Source organism: Bos indicus, chromosome 2 (genome assembly GCF_029378745.1).
Source record: "Bos indicus isolate NIAB-ARS_2022 breed Sahiwal x Tharparkar chromosome 2, NIAB-ARS_B.indTharparkar_mat_pri_1.0, whole genome shotgun sequence".
In the NCBI taxonomy this organism is placed as follows: Eukaryota; Metazoa; Chordata; class Mammalia; order Artiodactyla; family Bovidae; genus Bos; species Bos indicus.
In genome coordinates this window covers 80,527,478-80,545,409 of record NC_091761.1, presented here as the reverse complement: position 1 = coordinate 80,545,409, position 17,932 = coordinate 80,527,478, and the positions used below count along the sequence as shown (strand labels likewise).

Below are 17,932 nucleotides of genomic sequence, written 5' to 3'. Positions count from 1 at the left end.
CACTATGAGACCACAAAGTACCATTTAGTTAACTAATTTCAGGTCCTAAATACTGTCCACGTGGAAAGAAACTGTTAAGATCCACACCTCATCCTTAACTATTTCTAAAGCAGTTTTTGCACTCAAAGTTATCACTGACTAGAAATGAAGGAAGTATCATGAGAAATCAATTGTTCAAAACTGGAAAGAAGGAGAGAGTGAGAGAGAATTCATCGCTATTTAGAATATCTAAGGAATGAATTGTCTTAGATTAAAAACATTTGTACTTAACCAAAGGATAATGCTTTAAAGATGAGAACACTTAATGTACAAATTTTCTTAAAAGAGTACTCAAATTCTCATCCTTCTTAAAGAGAAGATGCTAAACAAACTCCAGCATTTTCTTAATGGCTCAGAATTGCACAATAGCATCCGTAATTCAGGAATTTTGAAAATGCAGATAGAGATAATGTGGGAGATTACACTCCAGATGTGACCTGGAATTTCGTTGAAAAAGTTATTGATGTCAGTTTGCTTCTTGGTCATTTGCTTCTTTCTAATAAAGGTAAAATGCGGTATCACTTGCTATATAACAAAATAAACAATGTAAGATAACTGCCTTTCTTATAAGATGAATTAATAAATAAAAAAATGAATTCAGACCCTTTCATCAAGTTGCCCTAGCTTCTCAAAAATTCTTCTTTACAGTGGCTAATAGCCATACCTTGACACATCAGCACCTTCAAAACATAATTTATATGTTTCCAATGCAGTGAACCATAGATATATAGATATGTCAGCATAAGCCTAAACTAGGGGGATCATAAAATTTACCACCCTAAGTAGGAAACTTTTGAGAGTGAAAGGAGGCATTGTGAGTCATTATGCTGGGAAAATAAACACAAACCAAGATTGTACAGGTCACATACTAGCTGAACCCAATCTGTCAGCTCATTTTCATTAATTCCATATGGACTATTAAAAATTGTATTTTATCAGTGTGATAAAATATTTTATCAGTGTGTCTGGTTGCTAAATGGTAGTTTTATTAGCTTGCCAAGGCTGCCATAACAAATTACCACAAACTGAATGACTTAACAGAAATGTATTATCTCACAGTTTTGGAGGGTAAATTCTGAAACTAAGGTGTTGGTAGGGCCAGGTGCGTGCACAACAATGTTAAGTCATTCAGTTGTGTCCAACTCTTTGGGACCCGGTGGACCATAGCCCACCAGGCTCCTATGTCCATAGGCTCTCCAGGCAAGAATGCTTGAGTGGGTTGCCATGCCCTCCTCCAGGGGATCTTCCTGACCCAGGGCTGGAACGTGTGTCTCTTATGTCTCCTGCAATGACAGATGGGTTCTTTACCACTTGTGCCACCTGAAAAGCCCTGGTAGGGCCACACTTGGTCCAAATTCTCAGAAAACCGTCCTCTGCCTTTGCCAGCTCTGTGGTCCCTCCATTCCTTGGCTTATAGTAGCATGGCTCCAATGTCTGCTTCCACCTTCACCTGACCTTCTATTGTGTGTCTTCTTATAAGAACCATCTTATAAGAACACCAGTCTTTGGATTTAGGGTCCTGTCTAATCCAGTATGAGAGAATCTGAACTAATTATTTCCCAGTGAGCTTACACTCTGAGGTTCCAGATAGACATGAGTTTTTGGAGGACATTATTCAACCCAATGCAGTAACTAATAAAATATTTGGTTAATATTTTACCAAATAATCATTAGCTGTAAGATTTTATTGACAATAAAACAAATGTATAATACTGAACAATGAAAAAGATTTATTCGCTGGTATTTTCATGTCTCTATAACAAGTTAAACAGAGAGACCACACAGCAACCTATGATGGATTATCAAATCATCAAAAGGTTTATTTTAGAAAGCAATACCACCTTTAATAACAGTCTTTGTTGTTGCTATTCAGTCACTAAATCATGTCCGGCTCTTTGCGACCCCATGGACTGCAGCACGTCAGACTCCTCTGTTCTCCAATATTCCCAGAGTTTACTCAGATTCATTGATTTGGTGATGTTAAACCATCTCATCCTCTGTTGCCCGCTTCTCCTTTTGCCTTAAATCTTTCCCAGCATCAGGGTTTTTTTCCAATGAGCCGGCTCTTCACATCAGGTGGCCAAAGTATTGGAGCGTCAACTTCAACATCAGTCCTTCCAATGAATATTCAGGGCTGATTTCTTTTAGGATTGACTAGTATGTTCTCCTTGCAGTCCAAGGGACTCTCAAGAGTCTTCTCCAACACCACAGTTCGAAAGCGTCAATTCTTTGGCACTCAGCCTTCTTTATGGTCCAACTCTGACATCCATACATGACCATTAGAAAAACCATGGCTTTGACTATATGGACCTTTGTCAGCAAAGTGATGTCTCTGCTTTTTAATACACTGTTTAGGTTTGTCATAACTTTCCTTCCACTGAGTAAGCTTCTTTGAATTTCATGGCTGTAGTCACCATCAGCAGTGATTTTGGATCCCAAGAAAATAAAATCTGTCACTGTTTTCACTTTTTCCCCTTCTATTTGTCATGAAGTGATGGGATTGATGCCATGAACTTAGTTTTTTGAATGCTGAGATTCAAGCCAGCTTTTTAACTCTCCTCTTTCACCCTCATCAACACATTCTTTAATTCCTCTTCACTTTCTTCCATTCGAGTGGTGTCATCTGCGTATCTGAGATTATTGATATTTCTACTGGCAATCTTGATTCTGGGTTGTGATTCATCCAGTCCAGCATTTCCCATGATGTACTCTGCATAGAAGTTAAATAAGCAGGGTGATAATATACACTGTTGTCATGCTCCTTTCCCAATTTTGAACCAGTCAGTTTTTCCTGTCTGGTTCTAACTGTTGCTTCTTGATCTGCATACAGGTTTCTTAGGAGACATGTGAGGTTCTCTGATATTCCAATCTGTTTAAGAATTTTCCACAGTTTATTGTGAGCCAGATAATCAAAGGCTTTAGTGTTGGCAATTAAACAAAAGTAAATGTTTTTCTGGACATCTTATTCTGCTTAAATACAAAGATACTTGATTCATAGACATGTTGCCAAGACATCATTGAGAAATATCATCAAAACAGAATAACTTTAAATACCATGAAACTGTTCAGAGGCTATGCTATGTTCAGAAATTACTTCTTAGAAAAAACTACAAAATTCTGTCTTAAGAGTTGACTCCATGACTTTTTCAATATCAATTTTATCTAACATGTGTATTTAAAATGTCAAACCAACTTTCAGAAATACAGCACAATCAATTGCATTTGTTTCTTAAAATTATTTTATATTATCCTTGAACAGTTAGAAGAGATAGTATACCTTCTAATGCTCTCAATTAGAGATTCTCATTCTCAATGAGAATCAATTATATTAATTTGGTCAGGTACCAACATATGGCAGTAGTCCAAATTTATAAATGACTCTAAATTTATACTGTAAATTTTCTGACTGTCCTTGTTGGGCCATGAGATCATACAGGAGAAATGTGCAAACCCATCAACCTGTCAATTGCCTACACTTGCTCTTCCAAGTCATTTATAGATCTCTTTCTTTTCTTTTATGGTTAGCAACACATTTTTGCCCTCCAGCCTTTTGCCTTTCACTGAATAAGCCTGAAGTGCATAGCAAATATGACTTTCTCCTCTGCATCTAATTCTGTCACACTGAATATATCATGCTACTGAGTGAACTAGAGTTCTTCACCAGATTGTATCTTACCTTGTCACTTAACGTAGGGACTATCTGTGTCTGCACTGAAGTGCAGCTGGTTCTTTGATGCAATAATTAAGAGGGACTAATCTTTTAAAAGCTACCACACTAAGGTACAGGTGGCTTCCAAATATATTGCCTATGCCTGTCATATTCATTTTTCATTCTGCTGATTGAACACCCACTTTTACTACTTTTTGTTATATACACTTGAGCTGTTACAGTAAATAATATAGTCTCTGTGCCAGGAGAAATAATCTATTGCAAAGTTTTCTCATGTCTTTAAATGGATAACAGGTGTGTAAACTCATCGATTTACCTTAGCTGTCAGTTGGCTGTGGTGACTGGAGTGCCCAGGCTTGATGTATCTTCCATTTGCCTAAACCAAATCTCATGCTTTTCTATGTATGTGTTAATGTGAAAAATTTGGAGATGCTATGGTCTATTGCAATGTTTCTCAGAATGGAGTCTGATGGAATAGTCCCACAAAATGTTCCTAAATAGAAGATAGAAGCTTCCTAGACAGATGAGTTTAGGATCACTCCATAATATGTATCCTTTCTAGGCATCTCACAATGCAGTTTAGCCTTTGAGACACTCAGAAAACAAGCCATAAAGAAAACATATAACTGTGTTTAATACACTCTTTCCCAAACTTCTTTGACTACAGAACTCCTTTTTCCATGAACCCTGCTCCAGAAGTAGCACTGTGTCAACAGAGCTCCCCTTGGTAAACACTGATCTGAAGAGTTGTGCTCATTGTCCTTAAAGCCTGTAATTTAGAAGCAAGGGTGTCTGTCTTGCCCAGCCCAAGAAACTTGAGAGATTTCCCTCCCCGGCTGCCCCATTCTTGTGCTGTCAACACCTGCTGTTTGTTGCAGCGTCACCTCTCTCCGTTTTCATAGAGCCACAAATGGTGACATTGCTTCCATTTATTCTGTCTTCTTTCCTGCTCTATTGCTTCTCTTATAATTTTATCTTTTCTACAGATGAGCTGAATGTCTAACAATATCACCAGTTGTCCAAAGCTTCTTTATTCCTACTTGGAAATCAAACCAATCACAATTCTTTATATAATCCATACCTTTTCTCAGCTGTGGCTATTTGTTTCTGTATCCAAGAGAATGCTTCATTTGGTTTCACACAGGGAATTAATTCTTGTTGCTATTCTGTTAGCTGCCTAACAGAGCCATTTGTGAGAGTTGGTCTCAGGATACCTAGGAATTGACAACGTTTAGAAGTCTTTCACAGATGCTGGCATTTGTTGCAGACACACCGCCTATTCTTTGAGTGCTGTGTTCTCAAAAGAGGCACAGACATTCTAAAATAAAATGAGTTGGTAAGGCTGACTACCAAAATCAAGGAAAGCTTGATAGCTGAAGGCCCCTGATGACTTCTCATCACATCCAAGGCAGGTATGGACAGAGCAGCACTGGGAAAGACACTGCTCACACACTCCCAGACGTGGAGCAGCTGGCTGAGATCAGTTCTGCAGGTGAAGCAGCCAAGACAGACTTGGGGCCACAAAGGTGGTGCAGCGCCAGTGCCAGTGTAGTTATCAGGGGAAGCAAGCAGGATCCAGGGAGTGGGAAAACCTAGCACAAGCTGGTCAGAGACAGAAAGATGAGACATGTCAAAAGTATTGTCATCTAAATCATCTGAACATCAGAATTTGCTGGGGTCCTTTTTTGAAAGACAAAATTCAGATCCTTCAGCTGGTGATTCTGATTCAGTTGATCAGGACCAACTGAACCCTGGAAATCTATTTTTGACAAGCAGTTAAGGTGTATCTGCTTTAGAACAAGCAACATTACCCTTAAAAGAGGAATTTGAGGACACTAACCAACTCATTAAATTTTGTCATTTATGAGAGAAATCACAGTAGAATTTTATTTATACAAAACTCACACACAAGTATACACACACTTCTGTGAGGGTATCAAAGTATCCAGGATGTCTCCTAAGATGCTATAACACGCCAATGCCAAGGTTCTATACCTGTAAATGTTCAGGCATATAGCATTGCATAACTATCCCCCACTGTGGTTGTCTACAATTTCTAGGCTAGGCAGGTTATTAATGTTTAGAATTAAACATTAAACTTCAATATTCCACTTAAATATTTTATGACATTTCTAGCTATTTGAAGTGCTTTTCCCACAATTTTTAGAGCTTATTTATTTCTTTTATTTTTCCAGAAGAGAAGTTCAGTTATAAAGCTGTTTCCATAGAGAATTTTGCATTTATTCCTAGTGTTTTCTCAAGTACTTCTGAGACTCTCACAAAAGTCTGTTAAAGAATAAAAACTATACCCTTTGTTCTTTAGTTTAAGAAACTATAAAAGCTCTCCAATTCTTTTCAGAGAGCTCTTGTAGAAAACCAAGCTGATTGCTAGCCATATTCATAACAATATCATTAAGTTTATCTGCACTTACAGTTTTGGTGTTTACCACCTGTTAGTTTTAAGTATGAGAATAAATGCATGGTCATATTCAGAAAAAGGCAACTAAGGAAAATGTTTTATTAATTTATAATCTTAGTTCTTATTCTGAAATGCAGTTGCCTGTGTTGTGTTTGGTTTTTAAAATGTTTCCTTTTTTGATATCCTGAAAAAGTTCAACCATCATTTCTCACTTCTGGATAATACTGTACATAACAGTGTGAATGATCAGATTGTTGTTATTGTTGCTTAGTCACTAAGTCATGTCTGACTCTGTGACTCCTCGGACTGCAGCACACCAGGCTCCCCCATCCCTCACTCTCTCCCAGAGTTTGCTCAAATTCATGTCAATTGGGTTGATGATGCTATCTAACCATCTCATCCTCATCTCATCTCATCTCATCTCTGCCCTCTTCTCCTCTTGCCTTCAATCTTTCCCAGCATCAGGGTCTTTTCCAATGAGTCAGCTCTTCACATCAGGTGGCTGAAGTATTGGGGCTTCAGCTTCAGCATCAGTTCTTCCAAAGAATATTCAGGACTGCCTTCCTTTAGGATTGACTGGTTTGATCTCCTTGCAGTCCAGGGGACTCTCAAGAGTCTTCTCCAGCACCACGATTAGAAAGCACCAATTCTTTGGCACTCACCCTTCTTTATGGTCCAATGCTCACAAGTGCATAACTACTGGAAAAACCATAGCTTTGACTGTGGAGACCAGATTAGAATTTATGAATTCAGAATTGGCCACACATGGTTCCAGTGTGGTTTCTGAGGGAGTACACACACATGGACTCCATTTTTCTACCCATAAGAACTAGATTGTCCATATCCTTCAGTCATTGCATGAAGGTGATTATAAATGCTTTGTTTAGAACCACACCTCCTTTGTTAACAGAGGGAATACTATTTTAAAAGCCAGGTGATATACTCATGCCTCCACTAGTCCCCCCGGGAACTGTAGAAAGAAAGACCCTCATCCCTTTCTCTTGATCCATTTCTACAGGGTGTGTAGCCCTACTTCTCAGCAGAAATTCTTTTCTAAGGCATCTCTCACTCGCCGCTCATTTTCTGATGCCATTCTCACCCTAAAAAAAGTTATTCCCATGTCACAATGTTAAGATTCTTTTTCTACTGATATAAATTCTGGATGTTTCTGGCAGCTTCTCTATGCTGGCAACTGTGGTAAGGGGATATCCTAGACAAAAGGTAATTTTAAAAAAAAATATGTGTTCATCATCTTCCCTGTGCTATGGTCTGTGATAGGCAAGGAGACCACAACAGTAAGATAAACAAGACAACAATACTTGCCTTTAAAAAGGAGTTTCTAAACTCATGCATCAGACAGACAAGTAAAGGACAATGAAAATTTGGTGTGAAAAGTACTAGGAGAGGGGTATGATTTTAAGAAAGGAAGGCAGTGAGTCCAGAATGAGTGGGCAGGGGAGAAGATTACAGAAGCTCCTCAGAGGATGTAATGTCAGTGATGAGACCTGAATGATGAGTAGGAGTTACATAGATGGATGATAAAAGGAGGAAATGAATATTCCCAATAAAGGAAACTGCATATGGAAGGTTCCAGAGGGCAGAGAGAAATTTCATATAATGAGTGTAGGAGGATGCAAGAGAATTACAAGGGGTGAGAGTGGAAAAGCTGGAACAGATTTTGAACAACCTTCTAATTAATGTTAAAATTTAATTCATTGGAGGAGTAATGAGGAATAACAAGAATTGTTTCTTTGGGAGTTTTTAAGCAGGGTCATTATGCATCCATGTTTTTCATCTAGAAGCATCACTCTGGCTCTAGTGTGGAAAATTGACCCAGAGAGGGCAAGACTGAAGATTAGCTGATAGTGATGGTTTGATCTTAGAGAATAGCCACCAAAATGTAGGGAAATGAAGGAACTTGGTAGATACGTAAAAAGCAGACACTATAGGACTTGGTGATTTATTCAGAATTTGAAAGTGAAACCCAGATTTCTGGTTTGTGTTAATGAGTGGATGGATATGCCTTGCCCAAGAAGTAGAAGAAGGAGTGGGAGAAGCTGATGAGTTTGAGATGCCTGTGAGACGTTTGGTACTTTAATGCATAGATATGAAACTCTATGAAAGTGTGATCATTTATTAAAAGGTGTTCTGAGCTGGCTAATCAGAATCTGGAAGTCAGAGGCATTGAGGTTACAATAGAAGCCTTGGGTGAGTATGAATGAGCTCCCTCTCTGAGAATATTTAAAGTGTAAAAAGAAAAGAACTTTAGAAAAACACCAATACTTTAAGAATTAGTTGGAAACAAAGAGCGCACAAAATAGGCTATGAAGGAACAACCAAAAAAAAAAAAAAAAGAAACAAGAGGTAGATGATATGGAAGCCCAGGGAAGAGAAGGCTTCAAAAAGAAAGAAGTGGTCAGCTGTATCAAATTACTGATTACTAAAAGATTGAGACAGTTGAGGTCTGAGAAGAATAACTAAATTTTAGCAACAAAGATGTTGTTGGCTGACCTTGTCATAGCAGGTTCTCTGAAGTGGTGACCAGAGAGCATGGTGGGTTAAAGAGTGTGTGAGATCTCGCTCAGGAAGTAAAGAATGGAAGCAGAGATAGCACTCTTAAGAAGTTCAGCAGTAAAGGGTGAAAAGGAGACAAGAGGTCTACCAAGGGACATGGATTGAGAGAGGTTGGTGAATTTTTATCTTAAGATGGAAGATACTTGAAAATATTTAAATACTGATGGCTGGGAGCAAAGAGTAAAGATAAGTTAAAGATATTGGAGAGAAAGGAAATAATTGATGGAGAGAACACTTGAGGGGGATGGAGGGGTTGGAATGCATGATAGGTTGGCCCTGGACAAGAAATCTCTCCCAAGGTAGAAGGAAGAAAAAGAAAACATTGCTTTTCAGAGCATCAATGGGATCGAGGTGAGGTAAAGAGTCAGGAGTTATAAAAAGCAAATGGTAAATAAGATATGGAAGCCAGATGTTGTCCTGTATTTTAATAAGTTCTTAAATGCATAGTCTGCATGGTATACTGGAAAGAGCCCTAGTTTTGATGCCAATTCTGCTTATCAATTGTGTAAATTTCTAAGACAAGTAATGAAATGGCAACCCACTCCAGTATTCTTGCCTGGAGAATCCCATGGAGGGAGGAGCCTGGTAGGCTACAGTCCACAGGATAGCAAAGAGTTGGACACCACTGAGCTACTTCACTTTCACTTTCATCATCTGTATAAAATAAGATTTTTATAAATCTGCTTTGAAGGGCTGTATTAAGGAACATATTTTTGTCATGTTAAGTATTAACACAATGCTAGGCATGTTGTCGGAGAAGGCAATGGCACCCCACTCCAGTACTCTTGCCTGGAAAATCCCATGGATGGAGGAGCCTGGTAGGCTGCAGTCTGTGGGGTCGCTAGAGTCGGACACGACTGAGCGACTTCACTTTCACTTTTCACTTTCATGCATTGGAGAAGGAAATGGCAACCCACTCCAGTGTTCTTGCCTGGAGAATCCCAGGGACGGGGAAGCCTGGTGGGCTGCCATCTATGGGGTCGCATAGAGTCGGACACGACTGAAGCGACTTAGCAGCAGCAGCAGCAGGCATGTTGTAGATTCTCCAGGAATTGTAGATATACTTAGTATCATCCTGTCAGGGGAATCTGATTTCTTGTCTGTGTTTAGAAAACAACAAGCAAAATCATCTGGAAATGACCAATAGATATATATTACACATAGTACATAGCACAGTGCCAGACACATAGTAGGTATTTAAGAAACATTGATTTAATACATTAGCAATTTTTGGTCCTTATCTACATTATCAAAATCCTTACAATTTTCTGCTATTTCAGTAAATGTTCATATAATACATTACCAATTTTTTGGTCCTTATCTACATTATTAAAATCTTTAAAAATTTCTGCTGTCTCAGTGAAAGCTAAATCCTCCTCATTCTCTGTTGGCTAATAATTTCAGAGTCACACAGGAAAACAAAGGTGTCACCTGAGAAGGTTTATCTCAACTATTCATCCATTGCTGTATATGCAGCCCGTAAAGGAAAAAAAAGAGCTTGATTCACATAGCCCAAAAGGCAAAAGTGGATAGGATCTGAGCCCTCTGTTACTTGTGTTGTCATTTCAACATTATCACCCAAGAAGCTCCCTAAGAAAGGACACCCAGATTAGCCACTGAGCCAATAAATTTGGCCAGAAATGCATAGGTTTAGTTCAAGACAAAAGAAAAGGGGGAGGAGAGTATACATGACATAAAATAGCTTCCCAGGATTCTTTCTTTCTCTGAGGTTTACAGTAAACTTTGTCCTGGAAGAGAACATTGTTGCTGCAGCAAGAGCTCAGTGGGGAGAGCTGTAACAAATTGCCCCAGATAAGCTTAAGGCAACTCCAGCTCTGGACTCCTGAGATACTAATGAACCATAGATCCCTGCCTCTTTCCAAGGCCTGATGTTTATGAAGTGTTGTCAAAGACATTGGAAGTTCCATAAAATACTATATTTTTAAAAGGTCTTCAAGCTTAATCCTCTAAACCTATAGGAGTTACCCACTTGCTGAGCGTTAATAGGCTTTTGACTGAATGGTGAAGTTTGTAAAGGACCATTACAGCAGAGTGCAGTTCCCCCAGTAGCATGCACTCTTCACTCTCTGGAGGGCTCTGCCATCTAAAGCCATGCAGGGCATTTTTAAGGCAGGAGACAGAGAAATGGCTAAAGATCTGCTTATTTTTCTCTCAATAACAAACAACTTTTATTTTTCCTTTTTTATCTTAGAGGTCGAGAATTTCTGGCAAGACACAAATATGAAATTTGTGATGTCAAATTCTTAAGTGTGTTAATATTGTATTTGGATGTCATAAGTTAAAATGATATATACAAGTTTCTTTCCCAAGCTTTTACAGATTTCTCAGCTTTTCTCCATGTAAATACATTACCAGTAGAAACTGAGATAATAAAAGCCCATGAAAATAAGCATCCAGTATTGTTCCATTTCATTCACTCCAGTCCCCAAATTACTATGTCTATTTCAGACACTGATACTTTTTCCAATTTAAATTCAAGCAATTCTTGAATAATGCCATTAAGGGTCTTGCCTGAGAATCTAGTAACATGAAAATTAGTTTTCTTCCATTTTCATTTTATGTCCAATAAGAATATTTATATATCCAAGTGATGATGTAGATAATCACATTTCACATTTTATATTAGTGCCTGATCAACAGTACAATCAGAAAGAATTTCTCTACATCCCCATCCATCCTGCTCCCAACTCATATTTTTGCTTCATTAGCAAATTTTAGGATCAAAATATTTTCAATTACTCTTCTGAAAAAATAGGATAATATTCAACTTGTAGAATAAATGTAGCACTTGAAAGACCTGATCTCTGTTTTGAGGTTATTTTTTCTAAATCTTTAACAGATGAAATAACTGATAATACTGTTATTCCTAGACTGGGCCTCTGCTCTTGACAAAACTTTAGAATTGATTGTGTCCTTACATGCCTCCATGTCCCTTGTGCTAACCTGTCACTTTTAGCGAGCATTTTCATTTGAGTGTCCTAGAGGCTTAAAAAAGGAGAGACTCTTCTCATCTACTCATCTGTGCCTTGAAGAAACTATGACAGCAGGTGAGGCTATTATAGAATTTGTTAAGTTGCAAGAACTCAGATTGCATTACATTCAGAATCCATTCAATTGGAATGTTTTCTGGTCTTTAAAAAAGTTCGATTGCAATTCAAGCTAGATATGAGGTTTTACTGCCACCTCATATGTTTATACCTGATAAGATAAGGACAGGAAATCATAAGAATTGTATATCTTCTTTGAAACCAACTCTAATCAACAAGGGGACCATCATGCCTTTACTTCTAAATTCATAATTTGTTTCCTGTCCTGGGCACAATATAAATATAATGGGGAAAAAAAGATAGTTTTTATTTTTCTAGTTGGTTAAATAAAACTGTTTTCAAACTTCTTTAGCAATAGGGTAGTAAGCAAGAGAAGAATAAAATCAAGTAATCAAAACAGGTGTGTAAGTATAGGACTATCTCAGTGCTAGGGTTTCCTTGGACTGTTATAAACATGAAAAGTAAAAGTAATAAATAAAGACACCCAAAATGGAAATTCCATTTTTCTTGAAAAATGCGGCACATTTTGTGTACCCACAGGAAAAGAGACTTGAGAAGATAATACACATTGTACAATTCGCAAGCATCCACTTGTCAAGATAATTTGTGATGTTAAAAACTGAAGTAAGATCCACATTTTGCTCCCCACAAGGAAGACAATGCATGGTGAAGATCACTTTATGCTAGAATGTCTGAATTACAGACATGGTAAATATTTAAGATATTTTGCACCCTTTAAAACAGCAAAATGTCCCCATAATTTAAGCAAAGTGATTTTCTTATCTAAATAATGTCCTTATTTCTCTACTTCCTTTTCCTAGGATATCAAAAATAATTTTTTTCAAGAAATATTAATATTAGTAATTTATTGCAAGTAAATATTCACAATACAAATAAATATTACTCTTAAAAGTCAAAGAACCTAGAGTTCTGAAACAATCCAATCTACAGTTAACACCCTATAATATCTGAGAAATAGTAACACATCTGAAAACTTTCACACAAACTCACCACTTCACTCTTTAATTCATTTCCCCTATTGAACAGCTAAATGTACAATGGAAATCTGCCTCCCTAAAGTATCCTCTAAATTCTGGTGATATCTCTAGTTTAGGATTTTTCCAACTTACTCAAAAGCCTTACACAGAATCAGACTCCTCCTAAGGAATCTAGAGCCTAAAAGCTTTGTGCTGCTACTGCTGCTGCTAAGTCGCTTCAGTTGTGTCCGACTCTGTGCGACCCCATAGACAGCAGCCCACCAGGCTCCCCTGTCCCTGGGATTCTCCAGGCAAAAACACTGGAGTGGGTTGCCATTTCCTTCTCCAATGCATGAAAGTGAAAAGTGAAAGTGAAGTCGCTCAGTCGTGTCCGACTCTTAGCGACCCCATGGACTGCAGCCTACCAGGCTCCTACGTCCATGGGATTTTCCAGGCAAGAGTACTGGAGTGGGGTGCCATTGCCTTCTCCGAAAAGCTTTGTAGACATATTCTAAAGAAAGTCCTGAGGCTTTCCTCGTGGCTCAGTGGTAAAGAATCCTCCTGCCAAAGCAAGAGACATGGGCTCAATCCCTGTCCAGGGAGATCCCACATGCCTTGGAGCACAAAGCCAGTGCTTCACAACTACTGAGCCTGTGCTCTAGAACCTGGGAACTTCAACTACTGAAGCTCGCACACCTAGAACCAGTGCTCTGAAACAACAGAAGCCACTGCAGTGAGAAGCCTGCACACTGCAACTAGGGGGTAGCCCCTGCTCGCCACAACTAGAGCAATGCCTGTGCAGCCACAAAGACCTAGTACAGCCAAAAATAAATTTTAAAAATTATATATTTTTTAAAAAGTTCTGATTAAAGCAAAATGGGAATATCTCCAGACAGATATCATCTTACCAGCCCGCAAAGTCCTCCCAGACTATGATGCACCATGGATAGGGTCTGGTCCTTTAGCCTCTAGGTGCAGAAATTTGATCTTACAAACCCTCAGAATTCAGTAGGTTGAAGAAAGGTGACTTGTGCCCCTAACATGCATGGAAACTCAGAACCAATCAGTTCACTCCAATGAAATATATAACTGTCAAATGGATAAGATGGCCAGGTGGTAGTGTCAAAGGCATTCCCAATGTGTAGGCTGCATAAATGTCCAGTTATTTTAAGACTATTTAGGAAGCAGAACATCAAAACAAGAGAACTGGGTTGTTGACTAAGTGAATATTTCATAGCATCAGACACTAACAGTCTAGTGCAACCATATCTGCAGCTGGGGACTCTGGGTTTACTAGTTAAAGTTGGCTTCTCAGGGCCCAGAAGCCTGGAGAGCACTGGAACAGATGACACAACATGACATTCAGATGCGTCTTTTGCCAAGCTCTAACCCTTATCAGTAACCTCAGATATGCAGATAATACCACCCTTATGGCAGAAAGTGAAGAAGAACTGAAGAGCCTCTTGATGAAAGTGAAAGAGGAGAGTGAAAAAGTTGGCTTAAAGCTCAACATTCAGAAGACTAAGACCATGGCATCTGGTCCCATCACTTCATGGCAAATAGATGGGGAAACAGTGGAAACAGTGTCGGACTTTATTTTTCTGGGCTCCAGAATCACTGCAGATGGTGATTGCAGCCATGAAATTAAAAGATGCTTACTCCTTGGAAGGAAAGTTATGACCAACCTAGACAGCATATTAAAAAGCAGAGACATTACTTTGCCAACAAAGGTCCATCTAGTCAAGGCTATGGTTTTTCCAGTGGTCATGTATGGATGTGAGAGTTGGACAATAAAGAAAGCTGAACGCCGAAGAACTGATGCTTTTGAACTGTGGTGTTGGAGAAGACTCTTGAGAGTCCCTTGGACTGCAAGGAGATCCAACCAGTCCATTCTAAAGGAGATCAGTCCTGGGTGTTCATTGGAAGGATTGATATTGAAGCTGAAACTCCAATACTTTGGCCACCTCATGAAAAGAGCTGAATTATTTGAAAAGACCCTGATGCTGGGAAAGATTGAGGGCAGGAGGAGAAGGGGACGACAGAGAATGAGGTGGTTGGATGGCATCACTGACTCGATGGACATGGGTTTGGATGGACTCCGGGAGTTGATGATGGACAGGGAGGCCTGGCGTGCTGCGGTTCATGGGGTCGCAAAGAGTCGGACATGACTGAGTGACTGAACTGAACTGAATCCTTATCCTAAGGGAATCATCCTTCCTTCAGATATAGGGATAGTTTTAGTTGAATTTTACAGTCACATTTCTGCTTCAGTAGATAATGTCTTGCTTTGACAGATTAATTCCTGAATGACGTCTTGTTTCTAACTTTGGGGGAAGAAAGTAGGGGTGATGAGAAACACACACATACACACACCCTACTCTGGGCTGTACTGATTTAAGTCTCTGAATTGCTATGCCTGGCATTGTCCACTTTCTGTCAACTTATCTTACTAGACTTGTGATTAAAGCAAGGTTTTGCCATTCACCATTTCTTCTGTCTCTTCAGCTTGCCATGTCTCTTTCCCTGAAAGCACCAGGACAGAAACCATACATATAGCTGTGTTTTAAAGCAGCCTACTTCTATAGCTCTTGACTGGAATGCTGACTAGCAATGGGCATGCAGCCCTATGAGTTCTGCTGCAAGTAACTCAGATTATACCAGAAACTGTTCCTTTAAGAAGTCAGGATCTCATTCAGAGCAAACCATTTGTAAACATTTAAAACAGGAAACTGGACAAAGATTTTAAACAAAGATACAAAAAGTTTCTAGCATCATCACTCACTCTCTTAGAAGAAGGATCACAACCCTTACATTAAATCTCTTTAAATGGAGAAGAGAGAAGTTGATATGTAAATCATCAACCACTGGAGAAAACATACAGACTTCCAAAGTATCATTTTTCTATGATTTAAAATCTTTAAATGCTTTGTTATTGCTTCAGTATCTATGCATAAACATCAGGATCACAAATACCCACTATGGTTCATACACACATTTGGTTTGTATATTAGATTTCTGTGTTTCTACTCTTCTTAATACACTCAAATCTCATTTCTGAAACATGTCTATTGCATTACTAGAAGTGGTTATATATTCAGGTTTTCAATCAACTGGTTTGCTTGTTTGGGTTGACTATAAATTTGTTGACATATATTGATGATTCCTCATTTTCTTGCCCAGGGATCATTTCTTCTACTCATTTATTTTCAATCTAACTTTCTTATTTGAGAGTATCCTGTGAGCAGCACAACGGAGCACTCCAAGCTCATAAGGAATGGTGTAAACTAATTAGCAGATTTTATGATGGAGACTATTCCCCTCCCACTTGATCATCCTGTCTGGATAATGAACTTTGTGAAAACATCCAGCTCTAGCTACACTAAGGCAACAGTACCACTCAGACAAGCTCTCATTTTGCCCTTAAACTTCAGTTCTTAATTGTGGACATGGTACAAATTCAGAAAAAAAAAAAAAAAACAGTATGGGGTGAGGGACAGTGTTAAAAATAAAATAGCCTTAAAAATGAATCTGAGTTAAGAAAATCTTGATCTTCTTTTCTTCATCTACTTTTGTAACTGACAGAAAAAAAAAATAGCCCTAATAAGATGTGTTTGAATAAGACTACGACTGAAATCACAGTATATACGTGAAATGTAGGGAAGTTACAGAAAATTCCCCTACATGCAGGTATGCAGAAGCACTGAAGAGTTACTAACGAACACTAAATAGAATGTTGAATAGTTTGTTATGGGGAGAAGATCCAGAAATAAAGAGTGTAAATCAGTGCTGGTTCATTACATCAGCAGTGAGGCTGGCAAACCCCACTGCTAAAGTCATCTTTCAGCAGCAGGTGTGCAGTTTGTCCACTCTGGCTTATAGCCTCCTGGCCAAGGCACGGGATGAGTCCAGTCTTCATGGCTTCATGAATGACCACAAGCCCTCTCAAGATGTATCCAAATTCTGCTGTCATCCTGCTTCCATTTTGGTCACATACTCCCATGTTGGAAATCTGACTCCACACTATCCATTTCAATTTGGGTGTTGTTTGCTTCCTGCAGGCACTATTTGTTACCAAAAACACCACGGTAACTTAGAAGAATGGAAGAAACCAAAAGAGAAATTTCTATATATGTGTCTTTTCTATGAAAGTGGTCCTTGCGGTTTAATAGTAATTATCAAAGTAGAAATATTACAGTGCAAACAAAAGATCACCTAAATAGGTAAAGAGACACAGATGTAAAACAAACGAATGGCTGAAATGCCATCGCCAGTCTCTTCGGCATTCTTTGGGTATGCAATTTGAAATATTACCCTTATACCTATGTTCATAAATATCCCTATACAAGAAAGCACGTAACATATTTAACAATTTACTTCAAACTTTAATATTTTTCAGATGATAACCTAGGTATTAAAATTTAAAGGTATTTTATAGCTCTGCTTAAACATAAATAATACATTTGTATACTTCACTAATACTTAAGGTACATTTTTTTTTTCTCATGATGAATATAGTCATCCTCTATGATGGACAGTAAGGGGCTTCCCCAGTGGCTCAGTGGTAAAGAATATGCCTTCAGTGCAGGAGCTGCAGGAGACCCAGGTTTGATCCCAAAGTTATGAAGATTCCTTGGAGGAGGAAACAGCAACCCACTCCAGTGTTCTTGCCTGGAGAATCCCATGGACAGAGGAGCCTGGCAGGTTCATGGGGTCACAAAGAGTCAAGACTCAACTGAAGTGACCTAGCACGCACACATGATGGACAGTAAAAAATTATAAGAATGCACTATAATAAAAGAAAAGCTATACCCCTATATAGAAATGGTAGGAGATAATCTATTTCATAAAAATAGTAATTTATTCTCAATCTTCCATCGCTGGAAAAACCCATACTGCTGACCAATTACTGTGGTCCTGGTGAAAAGCATTATTATTTTTATACTTTGGGGGCCATGCAACATGGCATGTGGGATCTTAGCTCCCTAAACAGGGATCAAACCTGTGCCCCTTGCATTGGAAGCTTGGAGTCTCAACCACTGGACCACCAGGGAAGTGAAAAGTCAAGAGACTTACGTTTCTCATACTTTAGGCAAGGATCTTAAAGTATATCAGGTCTCAGATTATAGAAGAAACTCAAAAAAGGCAAAACTTTACATTATAAAATGAATATATAAAGCATCAAAAG

At 38.6% G+C, this 17,932-nt stretch overlaps 1 protein-coding gene across 1 annotated transcript in view; it reads left to right on the top strand.

Annotated features, from left to right (window-relative positions):
• TMEFF2 (transmembrane protein with EGF like and two follistatin like domains 2) overlaps window positions 1–17,932 on the top strand; it is a 278,065-nt gene that overhangs the window by 254,114 nt on the left and 6,019 nt on the right. The window lies entirely within an intron of this gene.